The sequence below is a fragment of the Dysidea avara genome, chromosome 8 (genome assembly GCF_963678975.1).
Source record: "Dysidea avara chromosome 8, odDysAvar1.4, whole genome shotgun sequence".
Taxonomy (NCBI): Eukaryota; Metazoa; Porifera; class Demospongiae; order Dictyoceratida; family Dysideidae; genus Dysidea; species Dysidea avara.
In genome coordinates this window covers 13328161-13354951 of record NC_089279.1, presented here as the reverse complement: position 1 = coordinate 13354951, position 26791 = coordinate 13328161, and the positions used below count along the sequence as shown (strand labels likewise).

The 26791-nt window shown below is 37.7% G+C and overlaps 3 long non-coding RNA genes across 6 annotated transcripts; 2 read left to right on the top strand and 1 right to left on the bottom strand.

The window, feature by feature from the left end:
- The first annotated feature begins 7536 nt into the window (after positions 1 to 7536).
- Positions 7537 to 12843, top strand: LOC136263102 (uncharacterized). The gene is made up of 3 exons (XR_010704461.1): positions 7537 to 7843; positions 11357 to 11431; positions 12830 to 12843. It is a non-coding gene; the product is annotated as an uncharacterized lncRNA (long non-coding RNA).
- A 2354-nt stretch (positions 12844 to 15197) lies between these two features.
- Positions 15198 to 22743, bottom strand: LOC136264263 (uncharacterized). 4 transcript variants are annotated; one of them, XR_010705032.1, is made up of 4 exons: positions 22678 to 22743; positions 21806 to 22004; positions 15858 to 15926; positions 15198 to 15801 (listed from the first exon to the last, which is right to left on the bottom strand). It is a non-coding gene; the product is annotated as an uncharacterized lncRNA (long non-coding RNA). The 4 variants fall into 4 exon arrangements; XR_010705034.1 differs by lacking the exons at positions 21806 to 22004; positions 22678 to 22743 and having other exon boundaries at positions 15198 to 15330; positions 15383 to 15801; positions 15858 to 16235; XR_010705033.1 differs by lacking the exons at positions 21806 to 22004; positions 22678 to 22743 and having other exon boundaries at positions 15198 to 15669; positions 15724 to 15801; positions 15858 to 16235.
- On the top strand, positions 22744 to 26283 carry LOC136264262 (uncharacterized). Its single transcript, XR_010705030.1, has 4 exons — positions 22744 to 22819; positions 22872 to 23006; positions 25884 to 26005; positions 26061 to 26283. It is a non-coding gene; the product is annotated as an uncharacterized lncRNA (long non-coding RNA).
- Positions 26284 to 26791: the final 508 nt, after the last annotated feature.

The window sequence follows — 26791 nt, the reverse complement described above, 5'->3', positions numbered from 1 at the left end:
TTGCAAAAGTTACAGTTGGGTAGTAATAATATTACTGAAGAAGCATCGCATAGTATAGCAGCCATTTCATTGAACTGTCCTGACTTAAGTGTCCTTGAACTAGATGGAAATGATTTGCAATCAACAGGCATTAAAACAATAGCCAAGGGTTTTCAAAAAAACACACTATGTGAACTTGATCTCAGCAAAAACAATATTTCTGCAGAAGCAGCAGAACAGGTAGCAGCTATTCTGATGAATAACCCTAACTTACAAGTACTCAATCTTAATAACAATAATCTGCAAACCAAAGGTATTGCGAAAATAGCTAAAGGATTGAAAAATACATTTACATTGCTACAGTTACATCTATCAAATGTCAAGTGCACTCAACAAGTAGTGCCTGATATTGCAAGTGTTCTGAAACACAATAATAGTCTTAAAGTACTTGATCTCAGCAATAATAATCTGCAAGCATACGGTGTTAAAGACATAGCTGAAGGTTTAAAGCAGGTAGATACGCTTAACAAATTGAACCTGAGTGACAACAATATAACAGACAAAGGAGCAAATGACATTGGAAGAATTTTATCACGAAATACCAATTTGCATTTTCTTCATCTTACCAATAATAAACTGAAAAGAGATGGCATTGAGATTATAGCAGAACGTTTAGTGAATACGAACACTGATAGTTTGTTAAATATAGGTTTAGGTGAAAACAGTGCTACTACAACAGCAGCGGATGCTATAGCACGCTTCCTCTCATACAATAGAAACCTAGAAATAATTGATCTTGCAGGAAATGATTTAAAAGCAGATGGTATAATTAAAATAATGGAAAAGTTGCAGCATATCAAATCTTTACGAACACTGAATTTAAGCAATAACAATGCAACTGTAAAAGCAGCATATAGTATAGCAACGGTTTTGTCTCAAAATTCTAAAAGCTTACAGAAACTCTATCTAGGTAAAAATAATTTAAGAGCAGGTGTAACAAATATAGTAAAACAATTGCAAAATGTTTGTACTTTAGAAGAGTTACAACTTAATCACAACAACATCACTGCAGAAGCAGCAGATGATATAGCAGCTGCTCTATCACACAAAGCCAACCTGACAGTCATCAATCTCAATGGAAATCAGTTACAGATGAAAGGAATTTTGACAATATGTCAGTGCTTGCAAACTATTAACACATTAAAACAGTTACATTTATCTGATAACAAAGCTACTGAAAGTGCAGCACGTAACATAGAATGTGTACTTTCATGTAACTCAAATTTACAAGAGCTCGATCTCAGTGGAAACAGTCTACAAGCCAATGGGGTAATTAAAATAGCCCTTGGCTTGAGGAAAATTAGCAGACTGCAGACTTTAAGATTAGCTGATAACAATGCTACTACAGCAGATGCAGCAGAGAGTATAAAAGATGTTTTATTACTCAACACTAAACTAAAAATACTAGACCTTGGAAAAAATAATATGCAAGAAGAAAGCATCAAAAAGGTAATAAGTGCATTACGACAAACAGTAGCACTTGAAGAATTACATCTCAATCACAACAATATCACAGAAGAGGCAGTAGATGATATAGCAGTTATTCTATCACACAATGTTAACATGAAAGTGCTTAACCTCAACGGAAACAATTTAAAGACAAAAGGTGTAAAAAAGCTATTCCAGTCAACTTCTAGCCTCACTGAGTTACACCTTGATAGCAACAATATAACTGGGGAAGCAGCAAATGATATCGCAGTTGCTCTGTCAGTTGGTAATAAATTGCAAAAGCTCACCCTTCGTGAAAATTATCTGGAGGAAGAAGGAAAAATTCACATTCTAAATGCTGCACAAAATACACTGGAGGTCTTCTTTGATCAACAAAATACACCACTAAGTCCATTAAATTACTTACATATACACCGGTAGCTGTTTGTGTTATCCCCTTTATGTAACATCATGCAGTAAGATATTATATATATGCTTAATTGAACATATTATGTGTTAGTTGTTGTCCATAGTTGTTTCACTATACACATTATTACTTTTTGTGAACAACCACAATTATTTATTAATAAATTAAGGAATTCAGGCAATGGAGTTACTGAGCTACAAATTTTAAACTACCTATTTAAAAACACTTGGCTATTATATTTAAAAGTAGATACTTGCTGCAGACAAGTATCATGACCATGCATGGCTGATTGGTTGGCTACATTGTACATGTGTGATAAATACTTTAGGGCGTGAATGAAGAACCTGCATGCATGAAGTTTATCCATTAAATGCTTAAGAAGCATGCAACACATGCTTAACTACATGATGTACATTGGAAACAGGGGTAGATCCAGAAGTTGGCAAGGAGCCGGAGGGGCACAAACAGGCTAATTTGTAAGTGGGTGGGAAGCAGATTTTCCTTGTTAGTTATAGTTGCTTTATTATTTAATCAGGAAATCTTAGGAAATGTCTCACTGTTGATTTTGCCATTTTGGGTTTTACAGATAAATGAAGCCTTTATAGCTGGTTTAGCTATACAAGGCTGTCAATGTCTTAAAACCAGAAACAATAATTAATCTAGAGGCACTTAGCTATAGCATGTTCAATAGGTGCTGAGTGACAGATTGATTGACAGCTGGTTCAGGTGAGTCAGTTTGCAATAAATGGTAGTAATATACACATTTGATTGATTTTGGCCTGATAAGGTTTAGTACTACACTGTTAAAATTGAGGTGGCATCACAACACATAATTATTTTGCTAACTTTCAATTGAAGTTTAATCAGTTAAACTAGCAACTGTAGGTTTTCTTTGATGGTGTGATGCTGACCTGATGGTAGTGGGCTAGGTATGAGGCACTTCCAGTCTAGCAGGCACAGCTGGTATCCAGTTACGTTTTAAATACAACTTACCAAGACAACCACTATCTGTTGACAGTGGCAACTGACTCATATCAGGATCAGACTGGTGGCTTGTGGTTCTAACAGCAAGGAGCTACATTAAGGGGGTGAAGTGTAGAAAGACAAGCAAGTAAGTGTATTTATAATCCTGTTGAACTATTGGATGTCACAGGATGAGAAAGGAATGGTAAAACTCTAATTGTATCCACGGGTAGTCAATGAATGGGGTGTGAAAGTTATGAAAGTCTCAGTCAGTCCATGTCACTTTGTAGAACATTGTTAGCTTAACATTTCTCTTCCTTGTTCATGCAAGTGATGGCCACTTAAGTTGTTTAACATGTTACTTACACTGCTGTAATAGGAAAATCATTCATTCTATATACAGTATCTGGTTTATCTGATACTGTAAATGTGCATGGTGACCACCCTGTAGCTGCGTATTCCAGTACAGACCTGGATTTAACTAATTTAGGGCACCTAAAAATGATTTGCTGAAATATTTTTGCTTTAATGGCTTTACTACATACTTAATTTTGTGTGTTCTTTCATTTTATGCAGTTCTTTTTCTTTGTAATAGCTGAAACTTGGTCCAAGCACAGTACTTAGCTCTAGTTGAATTAAGGTATACACTTTAGATTATCCTAGTCAGTGTTGGGGGAAACGTGTTATGTAATAATAACCACCCCAAAAACACCTTCGCTGTAAAAAAGGCGCGCCCAAGAAACTACAAGTACCTGGAACCCAATGTAAAAAACAAAAAGAAAAAACAGCTCAGCTGAAGTGAAAAGTAACTGGTAACTTAAAGAGCTGATATCTGAAGCGGCCAAGAATACAATTACTAAAGTTTAATCCATGCAAGAACACCTTGGCTATAAAACAGGTGTGTACATGAAAGTAACTGGCAACTGAAATGGCTGATATCTGAAGCGGCCAAGAATGAATGGTCATATACAACTAATTCAAAAATTTAACACCGAACCTTTATAATTCAGCTGTGTTCTATATTCACTCTTGCTACATCGTAAAGTAATTTCTTTTAACTCTAATTGGCTGGTAATTTGGCCGCCTTTTTTAATAGTCAGTATAATAGAGCTAAAAAAGGCCGCCAAATTACCAGCCAATTAGAGTTAAAAGAAATTACTTTACGATGTAGCAAGAGTGAATATAGAACACAGCTGAATTATAAAGGTTCGGTGTTAAATTTTTGAATTAGTTGTATATGACCATTCATTCTTGGCCGCTTCAGATATCAGCCATTTCAGTTGCCAGTTACTTTCATGTACACACCTGTTTTATAGCCAAGGTGTTCTTGCATGGATTAAACTTTAGTAATTGTATTCTTGGCCGCTTCAGATATCAGCTCTTTAAGTTACCAGTTACTTTTCACTTCAGCTGAGCTGTTTTTTCTTTTTGTTTTTTACATTGGGTTCCAGGTACTTGTAGTTTCTTGGGTACGCCTTTTTTACAGCGAAGGTGTTTTTGGGGTGGATATCACTCATTTTTGTCAGTGATAGGCTCTGTAAATTTGGTTTAAAAGGTAATTTTTTGGAAATGAGCAATTAACATTAATGCAGAATATTATCTTGGAGAGTCAGTAAAATCCATACATAATAATGATTGTTTCATAACACCGTAAATTCGAAAGTATGAATTTACGGTGTAGTATGACTGTTCTATTAGAGTAAATCTATCTTTACTGCCTGCATGTGACGAATATATCTCATATCTGTGCATGTTAAATGCTTCAGACACCTAATTAAACTTGCAAGTGCCTAACTAGTTCACAGTTGCTACACAGCTATAAATACATTTGTAATTGTTATCATCATAATCATGTATCATGTTATAACCATTTTTAAAAATATTTTGGTCACAACTTCAGGATTAGAGCAGCAGAGAAAGGAATAGAGGACTCAACCATCAAGACTTGTATATGGGAGATGGAACAGCATTGCGATGGGCAATGCCGGTACTAACCCCTCAAGGGTGTTGCAGTACAGTATAGATGCAAGACAAGAGCCTCGATCGTCACCTTTTGACTGTGGTCACAACTTCAGGATTGGAGCAGCAGAGAAAGGAATGGAGGACTCAATCATCAAGACTCGGAGAGATAAAATAGCATTGCCATGGACAATGCCAGCACTAACCCCTCAAGGATGTCACAGTGCAGTATCGATACAACCACTCCAACCAGTGCATAAGACCAGAGCCTTGATCATCGCCTTTTGACTGAAATTTTTATACTTGAAGCAATTGAAACAAAAAAGTTGTAGTACTTATACTTTCCTGAGGGAGCATGCCCCCAGAGTCCCAGACTCCCTTGCCTGTTCAGCAGAATAATAGGATTGAGCCTTACTACCGCTTTCACCTTTATTCTTGGCCTGGATGTACATATCAGCAACACAATGCAGTAGCTGTAGATAATGCTAGTTAATGCCCCTAGGCAGAGCTATAGGGGTGGGAATTTTTCCCTACTATCACACTATCACAGTAGTTCTTCTCGCAGTTCTTTGCCTGGCCATCATCAACTGCATGCGGTCAAAACATTAGTCTCGTCCCCCAGACCCTTCCTCAAGCATGCTTATCACACAAAGATACCTTAGTTTAGCAGTGCACAAACAATTATTGACAGTTTATACTATATCTAATCAAAAACAGCCAAGCTGTAAAAAAAGGTGCAGCCCCCAAAAAAGGCCATGGTGAAAAAAGATGTGAAATCCAAGGTGGCGGCCAAGAAATGGCTGTGATGGTAGGTTAATGGTTAAATTTTAATAACGACAATTCAGGTGAATTTGGTGCCAAGACCAAGTGGCACAAAATTCACCTGAATTGTCGTTTTTAAAATGTAACCATTAACCTACCATCACAGCCATTTCTTGGCCGCCACCTTGGATTTCACATCTTTTTTCACCATGGCCTTTTTGGGGGCCGCACCTTTTTTTACAGCTTGGCTGTTTTTGATTAGATATCACTTCTTTTTGTATTTCTATACTGCAAAGCCGGCCTATGGCTGGCTTTGGGGCTTTTTTAACCCATGTGTTTTTTTCTTTACCACAGGAAGAAGAAAAGAACTTAAAGAAGATTTTTAATACTTCAATTATTTTTGATTTTATTAGTAATTATACAAATTATATACATATATTTATTACATGCCCATTATTCTCCGCAGGATATTTTTTGCAGCTGATCTCTCTACTGGGTGACTTGAAATGTAGCTGAACTCTCTACAAGGTGACCTCTTCTAGCTGAACTCTCTACAAGGTGACCTCTTCTAGCTGGTCTCTCTACAGGGTGATTTGTTTGCAGCTAAACTCTCTACGTGGTGGTTTCTTTGTAGCTGAACTCTCTACATGATGGTTTCTTTGTAGCTGAACTCTCTATAAGGTGACTTCGTCTAGTGAACTCTCTACAGGGTGATGTTTTTGTAGCTGAATTCTCTACAGGGTGATTTGTTTGCAGCTGTACTCTCTACATGATGGTTTCTTTGTAGCTGAACTCTCTACAAGGTGACTTCGTCCAGCTGATCTCTCTATGGGGTGATTTGTTTCTAGCTGAACTCTCTACAGGTGATTTGTTTGCAGCTAAACTCTCTACATGGTGGTTTCTTTGTAGCTGAACTCCCTACATGATGGTTTCTTTGTAGCTGAACTCTCTACAAGGTAACTTCTTCTCAACAGGGTGATTTGTTGTAGTTGAATTCTCTACAAGGTGGTTTGTTTGAGGCTGAACTCTCCACATGGCGGTTTCTTTGTAACTGAACTCTCTACAGAGTGATTTGTTTGCAGCTGAACACTCTACATGATGGTTTCTTTGTAACTGAACACTCTACAAGGTGACTTCTTCTAGCGGATCTTTCTACAGGGTGAATTGTTTGTAGCTGAACTATCTACAAGGTAAATTCTTCTAGCTGATCTCTCTACAGGGTGATTTGTTTGTAACTGAACTCTCTACATGATGGTTTCTTTGTAGCTGAACTCTCTACAAGGTGACTTCTTCTAGCTGATCCCTCTACAGGGGGATTTATTTGTAGCTGAACTCTCTACAAGTGATTTATTTGCATCTTTATGTGGTGGTTTCTTTGTAGCTGAACTCTCTACAAGGTGACCTCTTCTAGCTGATCTCTCTACAGGGTGATTTGTTTTTAGATGAACTCTCTACAGGTGATTTTTTTGCAGCTAAATACTCTACATGGTGGTTTCTTTGTAGCTGAACTCTGTACATGATGGTTTCTTTGTAGCTGAACTCTTTACAAGGTGACTTCTTCTAGCTGATCTTTCTACCGGGTGATTTGTTTGCAGCTGAACTCTCTACATGGTGGTTTCTTTGTTGCTGAACTCTCTACAAGGTGAATTCTTTTACCTGATCTCTCTACAGGGTAATTTGTTTGTAACTGAACTCTGTACAAGGTGCATTTTTGTGGGTGATCTCACTGCAGGTTGATTTGTTTGTAGATGAACTCACTAAGGGTGATTTGCTTGTAGCTGAACTGCTTACATTGTGTCTAGTTTCTAGCTGATCTCTCTACAGGGTGGGTCCGTGTATTTTCTCGCCAACCAATATCATAATATACAAACAGTAAAGTATACAGCGCTTCGCGCGCGCAGCGCTGTATACTTTACTGTTTGTATTTGGGTAAATTGGGTCACAGTATATAGCTACGACGGTATGATGCCTAAATTCCAAAAACCTAAAATATGATTTTCGTATACAATAGCCCAAGGTGAGGGGGATTGAAAATTAGTATCTAGGTGTTTAGCCATAGACAGTACAGTATCCAACATATTCTCCCAGCTGCTCGAGTTAAACCGGAAATTGCCGAGTTTTACCTGATAAAGTGTCCTCGGTTCTAAATAAAGCCCTCCTGTTAACTGATCTGAGACGAGGCCATGTATAGTGAAACTTATTTGGCCGGCTGTTCAACTATTCAGATTTCATGGTCGAATATCAACTGCTAGCTAGCTACCTGCTGTAAGTTAGCCATGTTCGAACCATGCACGGGCTCTGTGTGTGTGTGCAGGCGCGAGCGTGCAAGCTGGAAAATAGTCGTAGACATTTTAGTAGGCTTGCTGTGGCATTGTTTATTTTTTGTTTTTTTTCCCGGGGTATCCAGCACCCCTTTCCACCACCCCTAGCACTAGATGTTGAAATTCTAGCCAAAAGAAAGACTAAAAAATTTATTGGATTAAGGGAAAGGCACCTGACCTTCTATCAGAGCAAGGACAAGAGCCCTATGGCTGGCCGGGAAGCCACTGTGGGAGCGTGCTCTCCTGAGACAAGCAATTGCTGGACGCAGCAGCTAAAAAACTAAGGTGACAGCGTACCAGGCCATAACACTACTGTAAGGAACACCCCTTTTCAAAGACAGCAAATAGGCCAGACGTTTGTAAACAACATTAGTACACCCACTCATTCCACCAAATGTGGAAAACACTAACGGTACAAAAGAGCCCATCTCAACTTCTCTGATCCTTTGCTCATATTTTCTGCGTTTCTCCTCAAATCGCCGATACAGTGAAGACACTGGAGTAGTTTTGTACGATGAAGCAGTTGGGTTGAAAACCTCGACATCAAAAAAAGTCCTCTTGTGTTGGCCACCCCAGAACCCATCAGCTGAGATGTCCAAACAAGCCCCATCCTCAGCAATTGCCGTTGAGTATGTTTCACCTGAAAGGGTCTGTAATGAAGGTTCCACACACACACCAGAACACACTTCTGATAGGGCATCAGCAGTAAAGTCCCTTAATTCATTATGCCTAAGGGTGGGATAACGACCAGTGGGACAATTCATAGTATGATCCACAGAGAATCCCTTACCACAAACGCACTGTGTAGGCAAACCAGATGGAAGCCACCCATAACGCAAGCAAAGTGTATCATGAAAAGCGCCCTTATGTAAAGCAAAGCCGTGCTCGTCAACAGGCAAAGCTGAAAGCCAAACCCTTCTCACTAGACAGTGCCATGATTCTCTGTAGATCAGCAGACAATGATTGGTGCAAACTGGCAGCAAAATCAGCTTGTGCTTGATGTGTCGCACGTATAACTTCGGATTTAGCCAAAGTTGTACGTGCGACACATCAAGCACGCACAACTTTGGTATTGTAGGGCATTGCTGTGTATTGTAGGGCATTGCTGTGGCATTGTAGGGCATTTGTCATAATAGCAATAACAACAAGTAAAGTGAATGGGTGGAAAATCAAATGAAACTTCATATGTGTTATGTAGGTATCCTCAAGTGTCCACGCACAATAGTGAAATGAATTTTTAACAGATTTCTGCCAATCCGAAGAAATGTGGTGTGTGGTCTCAGATCTTTTCTTTTGTTATTGGGTCTTCTGGTCCCCATGACAGAAGGGCTATGGGAGGCATTTGTGTGTGCGTGCGTACGTGCATGGGCAGCATAGCCAAGTGGCTAGAGCATCAGCCTGGTAATCAAAAGGTTCCAGGTTTGATGCCTGGTTATGCCTCCCAATATACAGCTGGGTAAGCTGGAGTAATGTGAATAATGTTTCTTGCTCAAGGAAACAACTCCAAATTACCTAGTGGCCTAATGTCATCTGGGGAAGCAGCCCACTAGCTGTAACATCAATGGGTACCCGATGTTTACTAGGGAAACAAATGTCCAACTGTCCTCTCATTTAGTGGTGTTGGGGTCATTGTGGAACTCTGGGCTCTGTGAGATCTGGACAGTCCCTGCCCTAGGAGGATTTGCCTGCACAAGGCTCAAGCACCTGAGTGATGCACAGACATCCCAGTGCTGCTTTGCTGGGCAGACAGTAGACAGCTTTGTGTGTGTGTGTGTGTGTGTGTGAGAGAGAGAGAGAGAGGAAAGAGTGGCGGATCCAAAGGGGGCACATGCCTCCTTTTTAAAAAGCATACAAGATCAAGATACTCTAATAGAGCAGTCAGTCAAATACTCTAATAGAACAGTCATCACACAAAACGCTTGAGTATGAAAACTGATGTCTGCAGTAGTCCAGGCTTGGGGCAAAGTACATTGGTACTTGTACCTAAGGACACTTTAGTATACCTTTTAGAGTACTTGTATTTATACTTAAATACTCTTTGTAATGTACTTGTACTTATAATTAAGTCCTAAGCAATGTACTTAAGGTACTTGAAGTATACTTAAAAGTACTATAAGTACTTTGAAGTAAATGAAGTACAATGAAGTCCTTTCATATGTGCATGCATAGAGCTGCATATACATGTGAAATGCAGAAGCTGACATTGGAATTAATAGTCAAAGTACAATAAGGACTCACCTGAGTCCCTCTACTTCTGAGATACTACCTTACAGTTGGTTTCTAGTTGACTGACCAAGAAAATCAAAATGTGTAAAACTGAACACCCCATACTTGAAAGTATAGCCAATAGCACAGCTAATTGTAGTCTGACAAGTTTATTTTCATAAATGTGACGATTTATGTATTTGGGTTTCATGGACAACCAATGTGAAATTATCACGATTTCAAATTTTCATACCACTGACTGCATAGCAAAAAAAAAATTAATGGTGCTCACTCTTTGAATGTGTCACTTATCATGCCAGGCTTACACAGTTGATGTTTGTAGAAACTACATGTACATGCACAATCGAACACTATAAAGTGATAAGAGTAGTAATTCTCATTAAATGTGTACTTGTACTTAAACACTATCAAAAGTACCTGCATTGTATTTAAGTACATGGCCTTGAAAGTCATGTACTTATAAATCTCAAAAGTACTTGTACTTTACTTAAATATTTTTCAATGTACTTTGCCCCAGCAGACAAAGTGTGCCTATGCATAGGATAGTACTGCAGTAGTACTATCCCACACTTAGTCTGCTAGTAAATGCAGTACTCATAGTCTTGTGCATGCCATTCGTTAGGTTCATTGAAGTACTCATGACTCGCTTCTCGCTATACTCTTGATCAATGTAGTAGCAGTATGATTTGTGCATAAAACCACTCTATATCATAATTTTCAGTTCTGAAACATGAAATAGCTTTAGCATCTGGGGGGAACACAGCCCCCCAAACCCCCTATACTCCATATACCTACTACCCTGTTGTACCTCCTTGAATTTGCCTCTGTGTGTCTGTCCAACTCTTACAGCAAGAGCATTGTTTTAGCAGATATAGCAATTGAAATGAACATACATAGTCTCTTTAAAATGGAATACAGGATGGGTGAGCATTGTTTGTTTTCGATACTTTTCCTTATATTTGTTTGTTTGCTTTTTTGGAACATTATTATGACTGGTTAACCCACATCAAAAGAAAGGATGATGATACCAGAGTTAATGTTTTCATCTGAACGTGCTCCCCAGCTATCAATAACTGGCTCAAAAGTGAAGGGCCATTACGCTTTGCTTTCAGTTATGCTCAGCCCGTTCGTTTCACAGTGTTACAAACAAAGAACAGTATTAGATAGAAGTGCCTTTGCAATCAATCCAGTAACCACATAAAATACAAACGATTTCTGTTTACAAATGTAGGGAAACCATGTATCACACTAATGACACTACTGCAAATCAACACCTAAAAGAAATGGGACACAAAGGAGGACAAAAGTAATATAAGTCCATGATGTTTGCATTGTATGTACTGTGGTATGCCAAAAGGCACATCTCGAGACTGCTTTAGCTACTATTTCCACTGAACTTGTCACTCATGGTCATGACATCCTTGGAAAGCGAGTCAAGGGTCACTTCATGCTATATTATAAAGCTCCATACTGAAGTGTGTGTAGACATTTACTGGCAAATGATAATATATCCGCTGTTACTTCCTCCAGTAAAAATAACGATTGTTCAATGTGTTTGTGCTCAATTAGGGTAATTAAACTAATGAGCTTCAGATTAATCACTGCTCTACTATAGACCAAGTAAAAATTCTCAAGATCAGGCATTATAAGCTGTTCGTGTATATAACTACATAGGTATCCTTACTATTATTTGGTAAGCAGGGATGAATCCAAGGGAGGGGTGATAACAGAGGCATCTTACAACTGGTATGCAAAGCACACTCAGCATGCCTATCTAGGGGTCTGGGGGCATGCCTTCAGAGATTAGAAGCAATGACTGTTTAATTAGAGTGTTTTTGTGTGTGTGTGTGCTCAATTAGCATAATTTAACTATTGCAGACCTTCATTTGGGGTGGGGATATAGTTTTACAAGAATAATATAGGGAGGGGGGCAATAATTTAAAGATCCATGTGTTTACTTTTATGCACCCAGCATCTCATCTGGGGGTCTGGGGGCATACCTGTATCTTAGACTCTCAGAATACCTCTGGTGCATTCCCATGTATCTGAGAATGACATGTCACTCTGAATTTTAGATTGCTTCTAGTGCATTCTTAGATACCTGAGAAATGAGTGAGAATGACATTCCCCCAGGAAATATTAAGAATAAGATAGCTTGTGGGGCATTCATACATGAGAATAAAATGCCGCTCCAGGGAGTTTTTACATTTTAGATTCATTTTAGTGCATCTCAGGTTCCACATTCCTACTAAGAAACATTTGTATCTTAGACTCACTTTCATTTAAACTATATTGCTTAAATTTTGAGTGGGGGTAAGAGTTTGTCAAGGGGAGATGACCCCCCCACCTCCAAAAATGAAATCCTGTTATTGGTCCCAAATAAACATTAGATTAATTTAATCACTGCTCTACTATTGACCAAGTTAAAAATAATCTAGATCAATGGTGAGGTACGCAAGCATTTCTGAGCAAAAAGCTTGTAACTTCAGGTTCCATATATATAATTATTATGTGTGTGTGTGCATGTACATTAAGGTACATTATTATTAGAGTTTTATGTTGACAAGCACTACATAATATTATTATACTATACACTGTTAACTTACATGTACTTCGAAAAAATTTAATACTCTACTGGTATATACATTCACTGGTAAATTTTATTGTATTCAGTCTGTTAAATCTCTTGGTTGCTTTACTGCAGCACTGAATTTCACCACTCTTGATCATGATCACATCAACCCTGATATCCTTAAGTGAGACAAGGGCCATTATTTATTTATAATATTGAATTGTTTTACTCAGAAAATGACTGTTTAATTAGAGTGTTTTGTGTGCCCAAATAAGCATCAGATCATTCTAGACCAAGCTTTATGGGCTGTTCATATAATAAACAATTGCTTGGTAAGTTGTAATACACAAGGATTTCTGAGCAAATAGCTCACAATCTCAGGTCCCACTGCATGCCATGTACACATCAAAGCTATGTTGGCCAGCACTACACCAGTTAACTTACTTCAAAAAATGCTCTACTGATATTAGCTACAGTAACTGGTTACAAAATTTATTGCATTTAGTGTAGCTACTATTTCTACTTCCACTTGTGATAATGTGTTGAGTCTGTTGACATTTACAGGCAAATGATATCCACTAACACTGTTACTTGCCTACTAAGTAGAATTAATAATGATTGTTTAATAATAATTATTAGAGCATTTTGGGTGTTGAGCAAATACATTTATGTAGGTCTCAAATTTAAAAATAGTGAGCATCAGCAGATTAATCACAAAAAAAATTTAATTGTTTATTGGGATATAATACACTACATTATATAATTGATACTGTAAAACAGTGGAGAGACAATGACAACATCATCAAATTTTGCACAATGACAAAGTAGAATTTCAAATAAAATTATACACGTGCTTATCACTTGTAATGTGCAATGTGCTGTCTGATGACTTGTACTTAATCCATGCATATACTCTTTCAATGATTAATAATTACTTGCAAATTTATACTACTTGACATCAACACTAAATTGATACTCTTGGCATGTAGACTTTTCATAAAAATACTTTGCATAATGAATCCTAGCCACGCTGCATGTTGATCTGTTCCAGATATAGCTACCTACACTACATGAGCTGAATGACTTGTCCAATACATATAACTTGAATGTTGAACTGTGGTAGCTGCACTGATTTAAACACTGAATGTTGAATTGTGAAAGTCACATCCCTTTATATAGATAAACTGAGTTTCCTAGCCTACAATGACTTGTCTGAGTTAAACTTTGCATGCTGACCTGCATGTGCTAGCTACAATGACTTGTGACTGTTCTATAGCTAAAATCCTGACTTTCCCTGCCTACTTTGAAGGTTGACTTCTACTAGTTACACTGACTTGTATTTATTACATACTTTGAATGTTGACCTGTACTAGTTACACTGACGTATGCCGGATCAAAGTTAAAAATATTAAACTTCGGTAACAGTGAAACCTGTGTAGGGACTGAGAGGGAGGGAGGGAGGTTTTGAAAAAACTGGTAACTAAAATTGCTAGCCTATGTCAATCAAGTCAGCCAAATTCAAATATCATTTTGATGTTTAAGTGATTACAGAATGGATTAGATGTTATTCGGAGCTTGAAATGTCTTTGCTTGTATGCAATGCAGTATTATTGCTTCAATTCATACAAATTGTATTGGAAATAAAGTATTTTTTATTAATTAAATTTCCAGGTGTAAACAGCACAAATTTTCTGTTTTTCTAATGCTAAATCAGACAATCTGATAATTTATGCTATTTAGCAGTAGCAGTCTATTCATTGCTGTGCTATACACGTTGCCTTGTATTCATGTTCCCATATGCCTGCAATGCATTTTTTCTCTCTTGAATAATAGCCTTATGACCATGGAAAGTTGGCAATGACACTCAGCATTGCCTAGTCTGTTTTGCAGATACTTATAAATATAGCTACCCTTTCATTTTGTTGGGCATCATTATGTGTGGAGTGCAGTTGTAAAGTTGGTAGAAGTCTAAGAAAACTGCATTCTGATTCATTTTAGCTAACTAATTCAGCTATTTAGTTTGTAAAAGAATATAATAAAAATCCACCTCCTGCACTGCTGTTTTGAGTACAGTATTTGATAAATAATAGTTGTACGGGAGTCTATGAAATTTATAAGCCTGAAGGTCCAAATCTGTAGATACTAAGGGCCTGAGGATATTACTTACCTTGTCCATGGCTGTTTCTGCTGTAGATTTGGCAAAAGCAGCTGGTTTTCTCTCAATAATACTAGCACCATGGAAACTATGCATGTTCACATGACAAAATAAATACCCTTATTACATCATTGTACATTAATAATGATTCATTGTAAAATTAATTTTGATCAATGAAGTGATACCATATAATGGTAAGCGTAGCCATGCACAGACCATAGTAAAAAGATAAAGCCTATAATTAATTAATCTACAGTGTATATATATATTGGCATCTTCACACACTAAGGAATGTCACTCCTGGCTAGGAATACCAATCCCCACCCCCCCCCCCCCTTCAAAAAAGCAATTTACAAGTATAAGTAGACTAGAAGCAACTCTATATTCATCATTCAATCAGTTATATAGCAACACCATGCATGAACAGCTCATAAAGTTTCAATTCCTCCAGTCACTTCATCCAAATAAGTTCTCAAGTCTATTGGTGATCTGCAGTAAGTAGGCAGAAACACAAACAGAATGTAACTTACAATGACGACCACCTTTTAAAGTGTAGTTTTCAACACTGAGAAATCAACCACCTTCTGTCTTACTGTCTTTTGAGTTGAAAATGATAGAAATGGATAATGGAGGAGAATATATAAACACATTACACATGCACATTTACGCACTACACAATAAATTTGAACACATCACACATGCACACATGTCTTGCTATTTCATATGAGTCACACATTCCTCCACTGCAGCTGAGGGGCTTGTAGCCACACTGGTGGATTACACTTCTTCATCTATGGTGGCACTGAACAGTTCCATGCTGTTCAGAGATTGGGTTTAGCACGCATGCATACACACACATACATGTACTCACATACGTGTGCGCACACATGCACACACATATATTTGTCAAGGGTAGGTTATCCATTCATATTTCAATTTAAAAGCTCTCCTATAACAAGAGTAAGATTCTGTTCAAGTGACTACTACTGATTGTGGTTACCCCACCTGGTAAATGTTGACCAACCATTGTCATGACTTCACTGAAGGTATAACACCTATATTAGGTCATCCACCCTGTAGTTGTGAGCACAGTGAATACATAAAGTATTACCATAATATAAAAGTTTTATATTATGAACTCATGGTATTATCATCCCTCATATTTATATACAGTGGAACTTCAGTTATCCAAACCCAGTGGTCCATAAGTCTGAAAAGTTTGTATCTCTGAAACTGTGTATAAATAGCATTAAAATAGCATAAAGAAATACCAGTATTTTCAACTACCCTAATAGAACAGTAATAGAGCAGTCATTTCCGCAGTTCGGTTAACCAAGAATCCGGATAAGTGGGGTCCAGATAACTGAGGTTCCACTGTATGCCCTTGCCATTAGTTGTGAAAGGATAGCAACTTACAGCTGTAATGCACAAAACATAACAAATAGCCATTGTTACATAATTTCCAATACATATTGTGTGATACTAGAGTATTTGATTTATACGATATTCGATACTTTCTTTAAAGTATTGATCAAATACCAATGTGGTTAAAATTCAAGCATAATGTGCTGGAGCTTGGTATACACTGCATTGTTTTTCTTCTTGACAATACAAACAGTGCCTTAATATTTGATCAAGAATATAAATGTACCATCTAAGAGGTACTGATAAGGATTTTCCATATTGTACCAAATAGCTACATACAGTATATAACTATACTGTATGAGTCATACAGTATATACAATTATGTGGATAATTGGACAAATACAGTACAGTTATGCAGAACAGTTACAAAAGGAATGTATTACAAAAACAACCCCACTCAGACAGGGTCTTGAGGCAAATAAGCACTCAGTAAGGGAAGGAGGGTCTCGAGGCAAATACAGCACTCAGCTTCACCTCATGTTGTATTAGCCTCTCGACACACCTCTCGTACTGCATTTTCTGTTCACACATGTGGCAGTGCTTTAACGATAACATACAATAATTTGTAGTACTACAGATGGGTATACTGATGTGATAATTTGAACTGATTACAGTGATTAGTGGTACAGTAGATTGCAAGACAGTTATTGGTTACAATTCCTTTTGCTAGTGATATTGTTCTATAAAGTATGTATATTTCGTACCATACACATATGGTATGTACCATACGCTTATAATATAAAAATCATACCATATGCGTACGGTTGTACCGTATGCATATGCATTTCTTCCGCTTGTGTTTATATCTTTTCTGCAAGTAGACGTATAGTTTGCCATTTCTACCATGGTTCTTTTTTATGCTTCTGGGATCCTATGATACTGGGCAATCATATATGACTCGAGTTGGTACAGAGCATCAAACAGTTTGTTGCCCACACTAGCTGTGTGTCAGTGTTTCTCCATGGCCACCCAATTGTTTATTGCAGGTCAGGATGAACCGCTATCTTGGTCCATTACATATTCCACACTTCCTAGATAGATCACGATACCCTATAGAACAGTCAAATACCCTAATATAACAGTCACACCTTGTTGTTGTTGTTGTTTTTTTTAATTTAATGTGTGCATGCATAGATGTACAGAATGCTAACTTGTTTAACAATTTTTACTTGAAGTTTTACCAACTTGACTGATATTGACAACCTTACCTTGGATATGCCTAATCCTTTTGCAGAACTGGATTTTACGGTATCTTCCCTGTCTGAAGTCTCACTCTTGTCAGTTTAGATGCCACAAAGGTAGCCTGCATGCTCACTGATGCATCAATTGCTGCAGCACAGCTAATACATCAACAGGCATTTTAGATTAGTTTAGTAGTTAACAAAATTTTTCTTGGGCCAGGCTGCTCAACTAAATTAAACTGTGCACTCTGAGATTGAACTTGGAAGCATTTATAGTTCTGTATGCATGTGGACCTTTGGGATAGCAAGTTTGCACCTAGCACGTTAAAATTAGAAATATTTATATTTTAATAAAAATCATGCTGTTATGAGAGAGAATTTTAAAGTTTCAAATTTAAGAAGACTAAAAGTCACTTCCTTACCCACTTCCCAAATAAATTGGCATGGAATACTGAAAAGAGCATTATATAGTTATTCATTCATGCTATGCAGTGCGTTGTTTTAAATCCTGCTTTCTAGGTGTAAAGCATTAAGCTAGTGAGACATCCCAATTATTACCAATAATATGCTATTAACTATGTATCAGTTACTTTTGTACTAGGCCACTTAGCTATACCTTCTAATTTCAGCTGGTTGCTACTATTAGAGTGTTGATTTGAGTATAGTGTAGGTGTATACTGCATGACTTATATTACAATGTTTATTGTGCTCTCAGGGCACAGCTGAGAAACAGCCACTTTGGCTGACGCTATTTTCCCTCATAAAAAAGAATAGCTTTACAGCATGCACATACAAAATTACAATTAAAATTATTGGTGTGCATGCCAGCAACTAGTGCTAACAACCAAAAGTGAAAAAAAAAAACAGTCATTTAAGTTGATTAAAGTTTGTGGGAATGGGTTCTTCGGAACATCAATAAGCATGGACATAAAATGTGAAATGTGCAGAGTTGAAGTTGTTAGAAAGTGGTTCCATAAATAATCAGTTATTCGGCGCAAAATGACTGTTCTGTTAGAGTTATTGACTACTCTATTAGAGTATTTTAATCTTGAACAGATACTTTAGCTTGGACTGGCTACATGGAATTAGCCCTGTAAGCTGACGGGAGATGAATCCCCATCCCTTCTGCTATTATCCGTGTATGCATATGCAGCAAATCATATCATATTATTACAGGCTATACTGGGTATATATGTACTTGTATGGTATGGATTGCCATGCCATAATTATGCATATGGTGCGAAATACACATTTGGAATAGAACAATATCACGTGAAAAATAGCCAATCAAATTCTTTGTAAGAATTTGAAAAAGTCTGGCCACCCATCATAGTAGATGACACATGCAGTTTAATACACGATCACCTTGTAACTCTAATTGCAAGTGATAACTGGAAAATGATCTTTGTATATCCTTTTGAGCTCCAATTGTGTCACATCACATGCAATTTGTGTGCTGGTAAATTGTTTCAGAATTGATTCATGTGTACAAACAATCCTGTAGACACAGGTACTGTATTTAGCAAATGTTGATGTGACAGCAACTTGACCTTCCCACAATACCTACCAATGATGGACCACCATTCATGTAGGTTGATAACAATAGGCAGTATAAGTGCAGGTTTGGTTTGTTGACAAATTTGTCAAGTGCTGTGTTTTAAAAGTATCTGGCAACGTCACTAATATGATACCATTTATAGCAAGTATTGATGCTTGATATGAAAAGTATCATTGCTGATACTGGTATATCACATTTTTTGATCACATAAGTAGTTACCATGAATTACTGTAATATGTGAACACTATATGTTTACAAAATAGAAAGCCTCTCTATACTATAAAGCACTTAGTTCAGAGAAACCACATGAGTGCATTTAAATATTGCATTTTGATGGTTTTTGACCGACAATCAACATGCAAAACACTGTAACTAACGATTTTAGTATGCAGAAACAGAAAGTGATATAACTATTATGGTGGTGTGGCTTCTATTATACTGCTCATACAATTAAGCACCACGAACATTTTAATGCATGCTCCCATAAAGACTTGTCCAACAGCTACAAAGATTCAGAGGAGGTACGACACACTCACCTGAGTTCATAGAATTTGTACAAAGCAATTAAAAATCTACTTTAGGAGTGTTTCATTAAAAACTAGGTGCCAACTGAAGATTTATCTTAGGCATAATTTAATGGTGCAGTGAACCTCGCTGAGCCTTAGTGACTTGATATTAATATACTGGGCGATTGAAATTGTTATCACGTAATGAATACACATGAAATGGAGGGCAAACACCAACAATGGAAGAGAACAGCACTGGAAATTGTATTCAAGGTCTCCATAATCCCGTAATTTAGATGAAAAGCTAGATTAATAAGCATCAGTTAAGAAGTCAAAATATGCAATCAACATGAATTCTTTTTGATAGCTTCTAACATGTGTTGCACCCCCTCTGGTGATTAGACACTACCGCTAACCCAGCAGCTCTTTGGGAAGGTACAAATACTGGACTGGACTACTGTCTTTTGCATTTTTCATCACTTTTATTAGCCATATTGGCTGTTATACTTTCTTCAACACACTTGTTTTAGTTATTACTTCTTGAATGTGACTGTAACATGTCCCAAGATTATTACATTAGCTATGGTATTAGCGATATATCAGTTTTTCACTTCATGTTATTGTTTAGAAATGCCTCCTTTTCCACCAAATCATTCTATTTGCAGATAAGAACACTAATGTGTACATAAGCACGATAGGGGTATGTACAACACACTTACACAGTGCAATTTACTGAATACGACTACAGTGCAGTGTACATGGCAGCTACGTACTTGTACAGTATGTATCTATAATATACTGCTGGAGCAAACATGGGAATTAAAACATTTGCTATCAATATACACAATCAACTTTGAAACTAGGCATGCTATATATGCAAGTAGTCTACAATAGATGCTTTGGTGGAGAATGTACCACGTAGGTATTAAGTTTTTACACATACAGCAAAAAAACACAAATTTGTATCCTGGAATGTAAAAAAATTTAATTAAAAACAAAAATATATATACCAGTCCAGTAGTCCAGTGACCCAGTCCAGTGTTAGTACCTTTCTAAACCAAATAGATACAGGTTGTATGGATTGGACTAGTGGACTGGACTGGTGGACTGACTAGTGTTTTCTTCCCTTTTTCTAACCAAATACTTGGGCAACTGGTTGTAAGTATGCTAGTCTGATGTAGTTAGACCACTCCCAGAAAGAAACTCATACACAAACAGAGGTGGTGATCAAGCCAGACCAACTGCATGCAGCTATATACAGAGGTTCTAATAGTTCTTGTATGTCAAATCTAAAGCAGAAGTCACATAGTTCAAAATGAATCACTTTGATTGGTCAAAATCTTGTGCACGTGATTTTGCTTGTCATTGCTGTCATGCAAAAAAACTATTAGAACCTTTGTATCAGCTATGGAATAGCAAGACAGTTAACTTTTACCATGCATTTAACTTGTATTTAGGACCCATGGTTACCACAACACGATAAGTAGTCATACTATTCCAAGAGAGAGTTGTTATGCAAATTGCACACATCTTAAGATGAATAGGTAGACGGGTTTACCATATTTTACATTCAATGTTATTAGTAGCAATAGCTGCCCAATTGTGTGCTAAAGAAAAAATATTTAGTCCAGTCCACCAGTGATTGCATACAACTGAAAATAGAGCATTTAAAACATCACCATTGCTAATGGTATACAATCACTGGTGGACTTGACTGGTGGACTAGACTACTGGACTCAAGCTTTTTTTTTTCTTTCTTCCGTCTTTTAAGTACATATTTGGGCATTGTGTCTGTGCATTTTACCACAATTTGCAGGTATCATTTGCCAATCAATCTTGAAAGAGACAGCTGTTAACTACATCAATGTAAGTATATACTCATCTGTTTTGCAGTCAAACATTTCTTTCATGGCATGATCTCCAGAAAATCATTTATGACTGCCATTCTTTTTATCATGGAGTATAAATCATACAGAACATGTTTAGCTACATAATAACCATGTATCTGATGGTCTTCTGGATCAGCTGATTGTCTTGCTATTCCATCCATTGCTAGGCAATACATCCCGTATAGCTGCAGCTGGGCAAAGCTGACATATTTTGGAATGGCTACAGTGCTTTCTTTCATGTGTGGTGGTGGGAGTGGTCTAACTACATAAGATTAGCATATTCTACATAACAAACAATAGCCAGTTGACCAATATTTGGTGAAAAGGGAGAAAAAAAAACCTGAGTCTACCAGTCCAGTTCACTACAGTGATTGTATACAACTATAGCTAATACCTCCTCAGCCAATTCCTCTATCCACTTCACTGTAAGGGACTGTCATCAAAACCAAGTAATCTGCCATTTCACATTCATATGAAGTATCCACCCCAGTATTTCTTCATTCTTCAGTTATAGTACAAACTGCGCACGTCCATCTTAGGATGGTAAAACATCGCTGTACTCCTGCCCACTCAGTATAGAAGTACACTGTATCCTGTAACATTATAATATGCACTACACAACATGGTGATTACAATAACTTGCCAATGGTCCTTTACCCAATTCATCAAATAAAAGTATGATCACTTATACTTAGAATATTCCTCGTTATACACACTAGTGAAGTAAAATTTACAAAAGTATAGCTGATCAAAGACAATTAAACGGCAGAACTTTCAAATAGTACTTCACTGCAGTACTACTAGAGGGTCTGTCACAACTTAAGTAAATACTAACTACGCAAACATGCTCTTACAATCACCAAGTAATGAAGACAGAGTAGTACCATCTAAGGTAAAATGTGCATACATATAGTTGCCAAACTAAATTGTGATATGCAGTGAGGACATGGCACATGCATGATTATGAAAGATGTAATCATGTAAACAAATTTAAGGTGCTGTACTTTTCATATGCCCCAAGAGTGTGTGGCAAATCCCCCACCAGGGCTAGCACATTAGCTATAGGGATGGATTCTACCATAGTCTGGTGCACCCGCCCCTTCACATGCAGGGCTGTATACTGGATCAGCACATAATTAATAATTTACACAAAAGTAATTCTAGACACCCCGGAACTCTTGCCTCCACCAATTTCCTTGACATTTACAAAACTGCTACATGTGATGAACTCGTCTGTTAACCCAGATAAACATTTATAATGATTACCTTGACATGAAAAGTTTGACAGGATCAGATCACAGTTCAATTAAAAGATAACTTACTCACGTGATATTTTTCCGTTGTTGCAACGACTGAGGGTTTCGTGTCAATCGTGCATGTGGTCAAAGACACAAGTGAGTGGACACAAGTGAGTGGACACAAGCGAAGGCGTCACTGACGTTGTTGTTGTTGTTGTGCAGCCGGTACAACTTGGTGGCAATGGCTACAAGATACATAGATGACCATCGTAGCACAGTCGTGCTTCAAAGGGACAACTTTCTTACAGCATTCAAATCGAACAGGTTACAGTAGATAGCCTCAGGAGACTGTTTCACGTAAGCTGTATGATTGTTTATCACATAGCGCGGACCAACATAACGCATCTCATACATAACACATCTGTATTATTGTGTAGCGGAGACCCATATGAAAAATGCCATTATAGCTACAGCCAGTATGGGAAGAGCTAGCTTTTACTCATCAGAGTACTTTCACACATAGGCGGCGGAAAGGGGGGGGGGGGGGGGGGGGGGCTAGGGGGCCTAGCCCCCCCTCAGAATGATATCACACCGAAATTATCCTTCTTGGTGTGGGGCTGAAAATTGTGATCAGTAAAGATAGAGATACTCTAATAGAGCAGTCACTCTAATAAAGCAGTGAGTGTAGCTAGCTATGTAAAGACTTTTATGTAGTTTATCAGCTATAAATGCGTAGCTAGTGAGGTGGAAAGCTCTTGTCAGTTGGTTGTGAGGTTTTTTTTTTTTTTTTTGGTCTCACCTTACCAAACCAGAGATACATCTGGGTCAGCCCAGCCCCCCCTCATATGAACTACTTCCTCCGCCCCTGCTTTCACACACCATTTTGGGCCACTCCAGTTGGTATACTGGTGGTCCTGTTCACTCTGAAAGAGGCATGCGGGCAAGCGAATTTTGCCTTTGTCATTTATGGATAGAGGGTTTGCACGCGAAAAGTTTTATGGCGCGTATTGCTAAACGTTATAGCTATAAACAACTGTTATAGTTAGTGCAGCATTGTTCGACTTTTTGATAAAAGCACCAAATTTCTTATGGGGTTTGTAGCACGTGTACTAAGTGATTTTAGAAGGGGAGGCATGTAAAAAGTCCTTTGGAACCCTGACCTTGACAATAAAACTATTTATTTACATGTATCAGTCATAGTCTGTTTACTCAGTATTTTTATACTGAAATAGTCTCCCTTTAAAAATAAAAAAAGGGCATCCCTATTCAGTGGACTGGAACATTGGACTGACATATTATTTTGGTTTTTGCACATTCTATGGTTGGATTTATGGGGTCTTGCTAGCAAGCACTCTTAGGGCACCTGCAGCCCACTTCTAAACCACTTCTAAACGATGAAGACGAACAATGGAATATGCGAAAACTGTCTTGTATTGAATAATTTCATACCGTTATTATGCTGCACTATAGCTACTGTAGTCTATACAACACTTATTCCTTACCTTGGTGTGTAGTAATGCTGCAGGCAGTGCAGGGAATGTAACAAAGTATTTAACCAGCAATCAACTTGCCAGTGGACAATATTCTTCGAGATATCACTTGAGGAGCAAGCTAGTCTTGCATGGCCAGACCTAGTTCAGTGCAGGGGCTTACCAATTAGAGCACAGGTGCTTGTATTCTTTAATTGATTAGCCCCTGCACTAAAACAGAAGTCTGGCAGCGAGACTAGCTTGCTCTTCAAGCTTGCTCTAAGGATATCTCGAAGGATATTGTCTACTGGCTAGTTTATCACTGGTTAACTATTGCTGTCACATTCCCTGCACTGCCTGCAGTGTTACTATACACCAGGGTAAGGAATAAGTATTGTATAGTGGCCAAATGAACGGTAGTAGTTCGTAGTTTCGCATATTCCACTGCTTGTCTTCAGCGTTTAGAAGTGGGCTGCAGGTGCCCTAAGGGTGCTTACTAGCAAGATTCCATAAATCCAACCATAGGATGTGCAAAAACCAAAAATATGTCAGTCCAGTAGTCCAGTCCACTGAATAGTAACCCCTGGGTAATAGCAGTTATGGGCGAATTGTCACTATCAGTGCTGTAAACATGGTTGAATTATAATTAACATAGTGTGAATTTATTGGTGCAGTCAGCCTTACCAGCTGATGAAGTACAACATGGTGGACTTTTCGTGTGACTTCGAAGACTATATAATATAGTCTTTGAAGCCTGCCCATCACCTCCCATCACCTGTTACACTGAGAAGGAGCCATGAAACTAATTACAGCAATTAGCCTGAACACAAATCTATTAGTAACAGCATCTCTTCAAAAAGTGTTGTTTACAGCAATTTACAGTAATGCCAAGAATGCGCTTTTAATTCAGCACAAAAAGAATGAAGTTCAAGAGCAGTTTTAAGCGCAATGCTTAATAGCAGCTTAAGTAAGCTTTGAGATGACATTCTAATGTTTATTTACTGTCACTATAACATCTGATATTGTTTTGGAGTGGGTAACTGTGACAAATAGATGTTTTGGAGTAAGGTTTTCCCAGTCCGTTTGTGAGTCCATTTCCCAGTCTGTTGCGTGTTTTAGTCATGTTCGTCTCTCTACACACCAAAGCAATTGAATTTTTATGTGGCACCTATATTTTTACTCGATACGTTTTTATAGCAAAATGGAGTATGTAACTGGGCCTGCTGCAAACATGGTATGTGGGCACATAAAATCTGCCTACTTTTTCAAACTTTCATGTCTCATAACTTTTTATACCATCACACTATAGCCATACAATTTTCAGCCCACATTATATTGGCTTTATGATACAGGTTACGAAATGTCAATATTCTATTCTAGTGCTGAGATATGACTCGATTGACGGGACGTAGTTTGTGCCCACATGCCCTGTTTTTCAGGCCTGGTTACATTTGCAAAAAGTATGGGTTTTCACTCAGCCAATCTCATATAGCTACACATAGTCACATAATGATGCCTAGCAAAGTGACAGGATTTAAAAATTTGCTGAACAGAATAGACAATAATGTCACCCAGTGATTGTAATTCATGCAACTGGATTTTGATGACTCATTTGATTTATTAGTACTAATTGCAAGCGATTTGCAAACCACAACTACTTACTTCACAGGCTTCAGGGTTCTCTAGTCGGGGTTACTAAATGCTGATAAGTAAATAGTACATTGTTTCACCTGCTCAGTTCAGTAAATAATTTGTTTATCTGCAGGTTGACCCTGCTGCTGTATGGTTATGTGGGATATCAAACAATGCAGCATTTCTCCCTATGGAAGATGGGAGTTTTGATTTAGATCTGTGCACAAATGCTGTGCTCAATGTGGAAGGACCACTGTAAGTTGCATATATACAATTTTTCCATTGGTGTATATACATCTGGTCATTACAGAATTGATGATATAAGGTGCCCCACAATGCAGTTGTAAGAAAATAGTAAAAGCATATTTAAACAAACTGGAAACTGTAATAACCAAGATGCACGCTATAATCGACCAAAATTGAATAAAGGATGTGGTATGTGGAACTGGCATTGATTTACTCTATGTGATTTAAACATTTAGTTCTATTATTTGATATGAAAATGTACACCATGTTAGTACTCTAGTTGAAATCAAGGGAATACTTAAGTAAAGTTCAGACAGTAAGTAGAAGTATGTACTTTTCAACTATTGCTGTATATAAGTGTTCTTTACAAGTAAAAGTGGGTCACAGAACCATTATGGTATGTAGTTGTTCAAACCTTTCATCATAATGTTAAAGGATGACTCAATGGAACCTGCAGATGATGCTGATCAAAATAAACTATGTTGTTTGCTAGCACTAATTTTCTTAAGTAAATTCTGCAGATAGTCATTGTCATCATCATGTTACAGTGACTATGGTCATGTGACTTGTAGTCTATTGACCATAATGAAGTTTGGTTTAGATGAAAGCACAGAGAGGGAGCCTAAAGGCTGTTTACCTGTTTGGTGGTTATTCTACTAATAATAACTACCACTTGGTTTCTAGGTGATAATACATTTTTACAGCCAAGGGGAGTGACCATGAATGCTCTATAGTGACTTCCTCCTCTGCTCATTAAACTGCATGGCACTAACTGATAGCAATAGTGGTTATGGA